Source organism: Vicugna pacos, unplaced genomic scaffold (assembly GCF_048564905.1).
Source record: "Vicugna pacos unplaced genomic scaffold, VicPac4 scaffold_220, whole genome shotgun sequence".
NCBI classification, from domain to species: domain Eukaryota; kingdom Metazoa; phylum Chordata; class Mammalia; order Artiodactyla; family Camelidae; genus Vicugna; species Vicugna pacos.
In genome coordinates, this window is record NW_027328899.1 from 122,851 (window position 1) to 132,885 (window position 10,035).

The following is a 10,035-nucleotide window of genomic DNA, read 5'->3' on the forward strand; positions in this document are numbered from 1 at the left end:
CCACAGCCCCTTTCCGCAGTAATCATAAAACTGTTTAGTAGATCTGTGAGTGTGATTCAGTTTTGTAGATGAAATCATAGTGTTCTCATCTAAATTTTTTTTAAGGTTCCACATATGTCATGTCATGTTTTATTTTTCTTTCTCTTTCTGGCTTACATCAATTAGAATGACGAGTTTTGGGGATATCCATTTTGCTGCAAATGTCATTGTTTTATCATTTTTTATTGCAGAATGTAATTCCATTGTGTAAATAAGGCATAATTTCTGAATACTGTCATCTGTTGTTGGACAATTAGGTTGCTTCCATGTCATGGCTGTTGTATGTAACACTGCTAAATACATTGGGGTGCAGGTGTCTTTTAGAATTAGGGTTCCCTTTGATATATATCCAGAAGTGGGATTGCTGGATTGTATGCTAAGTCTATTTTAATTCTTTTGAGGAATCCCCACCCTGGTTTCCACAATGACTGCACCAATCTACATTCCTTTCAACAGTGTGGGAGGGTCCACCTTCTCCACAGCTACCCCAGCATTTAATGTTTGTGGAATTTTGAATGATGGCCATTGTGACTATTGTGAGGTGATACTTCATTATAGTTTTGAATTACCCTTCTCTGATAATGATATTGGGCGATTTTTTTTTCATATATCTAAGTGGCATTTGTATGTCTCTATTGGAGAATTGCTTGATTAGGGCTTCTGCCCATTTTGAGGTTGGGTTTGTTTTTTTTTATTATTATTATAAGGTTGTATGAAGTCTTTATATTTTGGAAATTAAGACTTTGTCAGTTGCATCACTTCTAAATATTTTCTTTAATCCTGAAGGTTGTCATTTAGCTTTGTTTATGGTTCCCTTTGCTGTGCAAAAGCTTATAAGTTTAATTAGGTCCAATTTATTAATTTTTCTCTTACATCCGTTACCTGGGTAGGCTGTTCTAGGAGATCATTGCTGACATTTATCTCAGAGTGTTTTGCCTATGTTTTCTTCTAGGAGATTTATTTTGTCTTGCCTTACATTTAAGTCTTCAAGCCATTTTGAATTTATTGTTGTGTATGGAGTTAAGAATTGTTCTAAATCCATTGCTCTATTGCTGCTATCCAGTTTTCCCAACATCATTGGTGAAGAGATGGTGTTTTCTCTGTCATATTCCTGGCTACTCTGTCAAAGATTAATAGAACATAGGCCTGTAGATTTATTCCTAGGCCCTGTAATCTGTTCCAATGGCCATATGCCTGTTTCTGTACCAATATCATGTCATTTTGATTATTGTAGTTGTGCAATAGTGTATGGAGACCTGGTGGTTTATTCCTCCATCCTCTTTCTTTTTCTTTAATATTGCTTTGGAAATTATGGATCTTTTATGACTCTCTGTAAATCTTAGGATCATTTGTTTCAGCCCCAAAAAGAAGAGTTTTGCATAATTTGTTAGGAAATCACATTAATTCTGGGGACTGCCTTGGACTGTATGAACATTTTAACCATTTTGTTTCTTCCATTATGAGACCATTGGTTATCTTTTCAATTCTTCAAATCTTTTTTGAGTTAATCAATGTTTTCTAGTTCTCCATGTATAATATATTCACCTCTTTGGTCAGATATATTCTCAAGCATTTTATAATTTTGGGTGCAGTTATAAAAGCGGTTGTCTCTATACTTTATTTTCCTGTTGATTCAATGGTAGTGTAAGGAAATGCAATTTGTTTTTTGTACATTAGTCTGGGTACCTTGCCCATTTCCTTTTTTAGCCTAAGTATTTTTTTGTGAAGCTTTTACATTTTTCTCTATATAGTGTCATGTCTGCATATCATGACAATTTTACCTCTTCTTTTCCAGTCTGAATCCTTTTATTTCTTTTCCTAGCCAATCGTTGTGGCTAGGAATTCCAAGACTATATTGAATTGAAATTGGGAGAATGGACAACATTGTCTTGTCTCATGTATTTGTGGGAAGGGTTTCAGTTTTTCACCATTGAGTATTTTGCTGGCTATATGTTTGTCATAAATAGCTTTCATTATGAAGAGATATGGTCCCTCTATGCCCACTCTGATAAGAACTTTTATTGCAAATACGTGTTAATTTTTATCATATGCTTTCTCTGCATCTACTGAGATGATCATGTGGTTTTTTTGTCCTCTCTATTATTGATATGGTGTATCACAATTGATTGATTGATTTTCATAAGTTTAACCATCCTTGTGTTCCTGGGATGAACCTAACTTGACCATGTTGTATGATCTTATTTTACATGATGTTGGATTCTGTTTGTTAATACTTTCTTAAAGACATTTACATCTAGGTTTATCAAAGATATTGGCCTATAATATTCTCTTGGGGTATTGTCTTTGTCTGGTTTTGGTATCAGGTTGATGTTGGCCTTACAGTGTGAGTTTGGGTGTACTCTCTCCGTATCAATCTTTTGGAAGAATTTGAGGAGGACTGGTATGGATTTTTTTTTGTATGTCTGGTCAAATTCCCCAGTGAAGATACTTGGGTCTGAATTTTTGTTTGCAGAGATTTTTTATTTTATTGATAATTCTATTCCATTTCTGGTGATCTGTCTGTTCAAATGGTTAATTTGTTCTTGATGTAATATTGGAGGGCTGAATGTTTCCAAAATCTTCTCCATTTCTTCCTGGTTATCCAGTTTGTTTCCATGCAGTTGTTCATGATATTCAATTATGATATGCAAATTTGTTGTGCTCTTTTTAGTTTCTCCATTTTCATTTCTTATATTATTTGTGTTCTCTCCCTTTTCTTTTTGGTGAGGCTGTCCAGAGTTTTGTCAATTATGTTTACTATTTCAAAAAAGAGTTTGATTTTTTTCTATATTTTAATGTGTATTTCAATTCTTTCTTCCATGATCTTTCTTATTTCTCTCTTTCTGCTGACTTTTGGTTTTGTTTGCTCTTCTTTTCATGATTAGTTTACATAGAACTATAGATAATTTATTTGAAATTGCTCTTCTAATTTGAGTAGGGTCTTGTCATTTTGAACTTCCCTCTTAAGCCTGCTTTAACAGTGTTCCATAGAAATTGTTTAGTGTTTTGACATATTTCTCAAGATATTTTTTTTAATTTCTTCTTTTACTTGTTCATCTCCCCCACTTGTTATAGTACCATGGTGTTTAATTTACATGCTGCAATTTTTTCTCCGTATTTTTCTCTGAAGGATTTCTAGTTTCATGGTATTATACTCAGAAAAGATGCTTGAAATAATTTTTATTTTCTTAAATTTGTTGAGGCTTCTTCTGTGCCTGAGTACATAATCTTTCCTAGAAAATATTCCATGTGAACTGCGAAAGAATTTATATTCTGTTTGAGGAGGAGTACTGTTTTGAAAATATCAACCAACACCAATTATTTTATCATATCTTTTTGTATTTTTGTTCCCTTATTAGTTTTCTGTCTGAAAGACCAGTCTAGTGATGATAATGGGGAGTTATATTCTCCTACTGTGATTGTGTTCTGAGCGATATCTCCCTTTTTATCTATTAGTATTTGCTTTATGTATTTAGGTGCTCCTATATTGAGTGCATATATGAGTTTAATACCCTCATTTTTTATTGCTCCTTTATTCATTATATTATGTCCTTGTCTATCTTTCTCTATGGCCTTTGTTGTAAAGTCTATTTTGTGTGAAGTCAGTACTGCTAGTCCTGCTCTCTTGTCATGTCAATTTGCATGTGATATAATTTTCCATCTTCTGACTTTCAATTAATGTGTGTTCCTCTTACTAAAGTGAGTCTCTTCTATGCTTCATAATGTAGGGTTTTGTTATATTGTACCATCTGACACTATATATATTTGATTCAAGCACTAAGTCCATTAACAGTTGTGATAATTTTTGATAGACTGGTGTTTATTTCCATTTTGAACTTCATTTTCCAGTTGATTTGGTATTTCCTTTTTGTTCATTTCATTTTCTTTTTGTGGCTTGATAAGTTTTCTGTTATTATCTTGGTTTCTTTTTGGTTTTCTACTTCATTGTAAGAGTTTGATTTATGGTTACCCTGTTTTGTATGTATATTGACACATTATTATATCTTTTTATTTTAACTGATAGGAATAGAAATTCTAACCCCTCCTATAGAGGACAGAATCAAGAAGAAAATTCACTGTATTGTCCTGTATCAATCCCTGACCCATAAAAATTTTGATGGCCTGTTTTACAACATCCTTTTATTCTATTTTAAGACATTGTGGCAATTGCATTTCTAATTATGCCTTTCTCCTTTCTATAGCATCCTGCTTTTTGTTTCATAGTAGATTTTTCATTGTTTCTGTTTCTGTTGCTTAATTCTTTTAGTATTTGCTTTTCTGGAAGTTATTTATCTCTCCTTCTATTCTAAAGAATAGCCTTGCTTGATAAATTATTTTAGATTACAGGTTTCTTTCATTCAGGATTTTGAATATGTCTTGCCACTGCCTTATGCCTGTTGTATTTGTGTATGAAACGTGTTTACAAATATAATATATATAATTATATATATATGAATAGAATATACAGAAATGAGGTTAACAAATAAGAGAAATCATATACATTAAAAAATTGAAAACATTGATGAAGGAAATTAAAAGTGATCCAAAGAAATGAAAAGATCTCTTATGTTAATGATGTGAAACAATGTGGTTGAAACAACCACACTACCCAAAGCAATCTACATTTAGTGTGATTCATGTCAAAGTACCCATGAGATTTTTCCATTTAATAGAACAGGTAATTTCAAAATTTATATGTAACCGCATAGATTATGAGTTGCTAAAATGATCTTGAAAAAGTGTATTAAATCTAATAGTGTAAAGTTCTCTGATGTTAAACAGTCCAAAAAAGCTTTAGTAATTTAAACAACATGATACTGGCTCAAAAACAGACACCAATTAATAGAAGAGAATAGAGCAACCACATATAATCCCTCACACCTATGATCAATTAAACCATGAAAAAGGAAGCAAGAGAATAAAATGAAGAATTGACATTCTCCTCAATAATTAGTGCAGGGGAGATTGAACATGTAAAAGATACATTAGAATAGTTCCTCATATTGTATACAATCCATAAGCAGAGAATATCTTTCTATTTATTTTGGTTACTTATATTTCTTGCACCTGTAATTTATAGATCAATGTTTAGATCTTTTATTTCACTTATCAAATGTATTCCTAATTTATCCCTTTTGGTATAAATATGCAGACAATTGTTTTCCTAATTTCTCTTTCTGATAATTTGTTGTTACTATATAAAAATGCAACGGATATTTGCATATTGATTTTGTATTCTGTACGTTTACTAAGTTTGTACATTATTTGCAACAGTCACTGGAGGAGTATATGGAGTTTTCTATCTATGCATAATTATGTCATCTGTAAAAATTTTACTGCTTTTTTACAAGTTGGATGCCTTTTATATTTTTTCTTGACTAGTTGTTCTGGCTAGGGCTTCAAGTAGTGTAATTTAGTACCTGTGAGAATGAGCTAGCTTTTCTTATTACTGGACCAGAGGAACACCTTCCTGTAAGTTAACATTGAACGTGACGTTAGTCATGGGTTTTTCATATATGGCTTATATTATGTTTAGTTACATTCTATTTAAAGTGAATTTCTTAAGAATATTTTTATAAAAAAGTAAAGATCAGATCTGTGAAAAATTTTCCCACATTTTTTGAGAATGCTTTTTTGAATTCTCTGCTTTTTAAGGGATTGTATCACATATATTGATTTGCATATGATAAGTAATATTTATGAATGAGGACTAAATCCAACTTAAGTATAGTTTATAATACTTATAATATGCAATGTATTCAGGTTGCTTATGTTTATTTAGAATGGAATGTACACATACTGAAAGAAAAATTCACATTGTAGCTTGAGTTTACAATTATCTATTTAAAAATTTTATCCCTCATTTTGAAATTGGCTCATGTTTAATGGAATATATTTCTAAATAAAGAATATAACTTTTGGCAGAACTGGATTTTCTACGGTTTACTGATACACAACGTAACTATTATTTACAATTAGTGAACAAAACCCTTGCCTTAAAATGCCGGATTTTACTACCAATGTTATCTGTTTCAGGACTGAGATACAAATTGCTTCCTAAAATGCATTACATGGTATTTTCCACCCGAACACACATATAGTGTTATTTCTTTCTTTTTTGATTGTTTCTTTGTTTGCCCCTTAATGGAGGCACTGCTTATTTAACCCAGGATCTTTTGCATAAGTGTATTTATCAACATCATTTTGGAACACTTAACAGAAGGCTCAAGGGTTTGGATTATAAAGATGAAAAGAAAATTTGTTCCTTCTAAGGACTGAAAAACCTCTGACTGAAAGAATGGCAAAAGTATACATTTGTAAATATACTATAAGATTTTCTCTTTTGTAATTTTAGAGTAGAATATTAACATACATTTGTTTTACTTATAGAACTTAATTGAAATTTAAAACAAAACTTCTGCCCCTTGGGATTTCTTAAATTTGATTCATTATTTTTATCTAATTTTATTTCATACTTATTTACCATTTATTTTTTATACAAAACAAATAAACTGATATTTATTCTGCTCATGTTATGAATATAGAGCTACTTATTATAAAGTACACAGAAAAATACTTATTTCCATTTCCAAATCAAATTATGTTTCACTTTAATTACAAATGATATTGAAATAGATATACATTATCTGTACTGGATTTACACAAATTTCACTTTAAATTCTAAAACTTTAATATTATTTTCTATATTTTGTGCATTACTTATACTCTGTTCTTAAATCTGGTAAAAATTTCTGTACAAAAGGAAGGAGATTGGTTTTATTTCATAGACCCCAAAATTAAATTATTTAGAAAGATTTTGTTGGGATAATATTTGCAAATCACACTTTAAATATAAGCATCCTATATGTTTCATTTTAACTGGATGAATGACAAGTAAACACTGGCTGAATGTTACACTTGAGTTGCTGAGAGTCCAGTTGTTTTGTAATGTCACAGCTACTCAAGTTGAGTTTCATTGTGAAGGTCTAGCAGTTTATCTGTGCAGGCCTGCTAAAGCAGCATTTGATGCTGCAGTGCTCAAAATCATGCAGATTAGAAAAGTAGCTGTTGATAAATTTAATTGAGATGGCACATGATTCTTCAGAAATTCAAGTTGTGTCTTGTAAAGATGGACCAACTGGTTCAGCAAAATCCGGTAGATCTCTATTGTGTGATCAAACATTTTCTGGGGACTTGGACTTGAGGTCTATGATTGAAGAAAATGCTTTTCACACTTTGTCTGAAGAATCCTTGATAAAAACACCATGATACACACATTGTGTCTCTGAACCAGATGAAGATAATGATTTTCGTTATCTGACATTTCCAAGAAAACTCTGGAAAATAGCTGGGAGTGACCAATTTAAATCCATCTGATGGGATGATAATGGATATTTCATAGTGATTGATGAAGATGTCTTTAAGAAGGAAGTTTTGGAAAGAAAGGCCCCTTTCAGAATATTTGAAACTGGAAGTATGAAAAGTTTACTTAGACAGCTAAACCTATATGGGTTTAAGAAGGTGCGGTAGAATTTTCAAGGTTCTGCTTGTTTAGCTGACTTTCTGGCAGTAGAAAAAGAAGTCTCTGTTTTAAGAAAGGTATTCAGAAATTTTAGTTACCACATGGTAACTTATATATAAAATTTTATTTTGTATATCAATCAATGATAATATAAAAGTAAAGCTAAATTTTGAAAATTGTATAAAACTACTAAGGCTAAAATCCTTTATTTTTTCTAAAAAATGAGGATAGTGCCTTAAGTAGTCAATATTATGAGAAACTTTGTTTGCAACTATGAATAATTACAGAAATCTAAATAAAGGTATTAAGGCTGCTTATAAAAAGTGGCATTCACTCTTACTGCAATGGCTGACTTCTTAAATTTGATGAGTATACTATTTAAATGCATAGTTTCCAAATAAGGAACTTCAAAATATCGTCAGCAATGTTCATATTTTGATGATATTATCTTTGCATTGTAAACGTGGAATCTGAGGTTTTATAAGTTAGCCTTATTGTAGTCTTGTATTTTGGTTTAAAATTTTACTAAAATGTTTCTCCATTGGTTGTAGCTGCATTTGTATCATAATCCAAATGTTAAACGAGGCTGTCCCCAGCTTTTAGTGAGAATAAAAAGAAGAGTTGAGATTAAAAATTCTTGTCTGTTGTCTTCATTGGCTGAAGATTTCAACAAGAAATACTTTAAATCAGGGGTAATGTCGATAAACATAATTCTGATTTTGTGGCTGACACTAGTGGAGAAAGTGCATTTTTACCTTCTGCAAATTTAAACATGCCTCTAATAAGAAAGCCCTCTACTAGCCACATAATTGGTGATACAACAACCCCGATCAGAGGTGATTTTCCTCCTCCATCATCAATGTCAGTGAGACCACCAGAACAAATTGCAGTGGATCAACGAGCTATTTTCAATCAGTTCACCCCTGTCCACGGGCACTCTCAAATCAGCTACAATGAAACAAATGGCCGTATTGTGAACTCCATTACAACTACAACTTGTATTTCTCAGTACAGCATCTTCTCTCCCATACAGAGCAATTATTTTAGACTGATGTTGGAGCCTTCTACTTTTCCATAAAGATATCACAAAATATCTGCCAATGAACTTCATTTTCCTAAACTTCAACCAGGGATCAACCCACGCATTTCAGTGCCAGTGATAGCTGATAAATCAGTTACCTCTCTTTCAAGGCCAACTCATCAGACATTTTCAGTTTATGAACGTCAAACTAATTACAACTGATCAACCAGAGGACTACCAGATTATGCAGGATAACAGTAGTTAAAATTGATGTTGGCAAATGTCATCAAATATCTGCAATTTTCTTATTTTAACAATAATCATAGGTGTGTATCTGTATTTTCCTTATTTTTTTTTTAATATAGCATATAGTTAAACAGGAGACTAAGTTGCCATTTAACGATAGAAAGAGATATCTGATTGATATGATCTTTTTATGGAAAAATATGGGAGTAAATTTAAATAATTCCTTGTAAGGAAGAAGAAAATATGGGAGAATTTGGAAAAAGACTAAAACATGGAGAGAGGGAAAATTACTAAGTGGATTCTGGTTCATACTGGAAAGTATGAAAAGTGTTAAGTTAGGATAGATTGGAACAGGAGATACATGCAGGAACCGGCCCAGGGATCATGGTCTCTATTATGTCATCCCTGGAATCAAAAAGATCACATGATATAGTCAAAGATGGCACATTCATCATGTGGTAGAATTTAAGAAGTAATTTTATCTATGGTCTTCTTCGTGCTGTTCTAAAAGCATTCCAATTGGTGCTTTCATTTCCTGCCCTGAAGATTCTACATTATATTTTCTAGTCAATAATTTATGTTGCTTTATGTTCCAGCCAAAGTAAAGTTTACGTTCTCAGGGTGGCATTCAATGCCTTTCCAACTCTAAGCACACAACCTCAAATTTGTTTAGTCATTTCTTTATGAATCTGGCAACTGATTACCATGGCATATCTTTATGTTTCACTGTATCTGGATATATATCCAGGCAAATGATTGTCAACAATGTTAGTTCCAAACTCAATACTTTTAATCCAGCTCATCCTTGGATTTTGGGTGTCCTCCTTTTACCTTGTTAGACTATCCCTGTCTCAGCACAGAAACCACCTCCTCCAGATGTTTTCTGTCTATCCCCCTTTCCTTGTCTAACTTGGATACCAGCACAGTAAGCTCAGCACATGCCACAGGATGCATTTTAGTATTTACTGAATGAAAAATACATGTTGACTTTAGCAAAATCCACTTTCTTGAAACAAGAAAACTCTCATGGTTTTCCAACTATTTTGTTATGGTCTTTACTCTTCACCAAAAACTAGCTCTTTTCATAGCCCAAGGACTAATCCCTCAAAACAGTAATTGGAGGTAGGTACAAGAGACAAGTTATTATTTTCTTAATTCATGCCTCCAGAGGTCTAAAGTATTCCATTCCCATTTGCTGGACATTTTC

The 10,035-nt window shown here is 32.2% G+C and overlaps 1 pseudogene; it reads left to right on the forward strand.

Annotated features, from left to right (window-relative positions):
• The first annotated feature begins 7,125 nt into the window (after window positions 1-7,125).
• Window positions 7,126-8,804, forward strand: LOC140695462 (heat shock transcription factor, Y-linked-like; annotated as a pseudogene).
• Window positions 8,805-10,035: the final 1,231 nt, after the last annotated feature.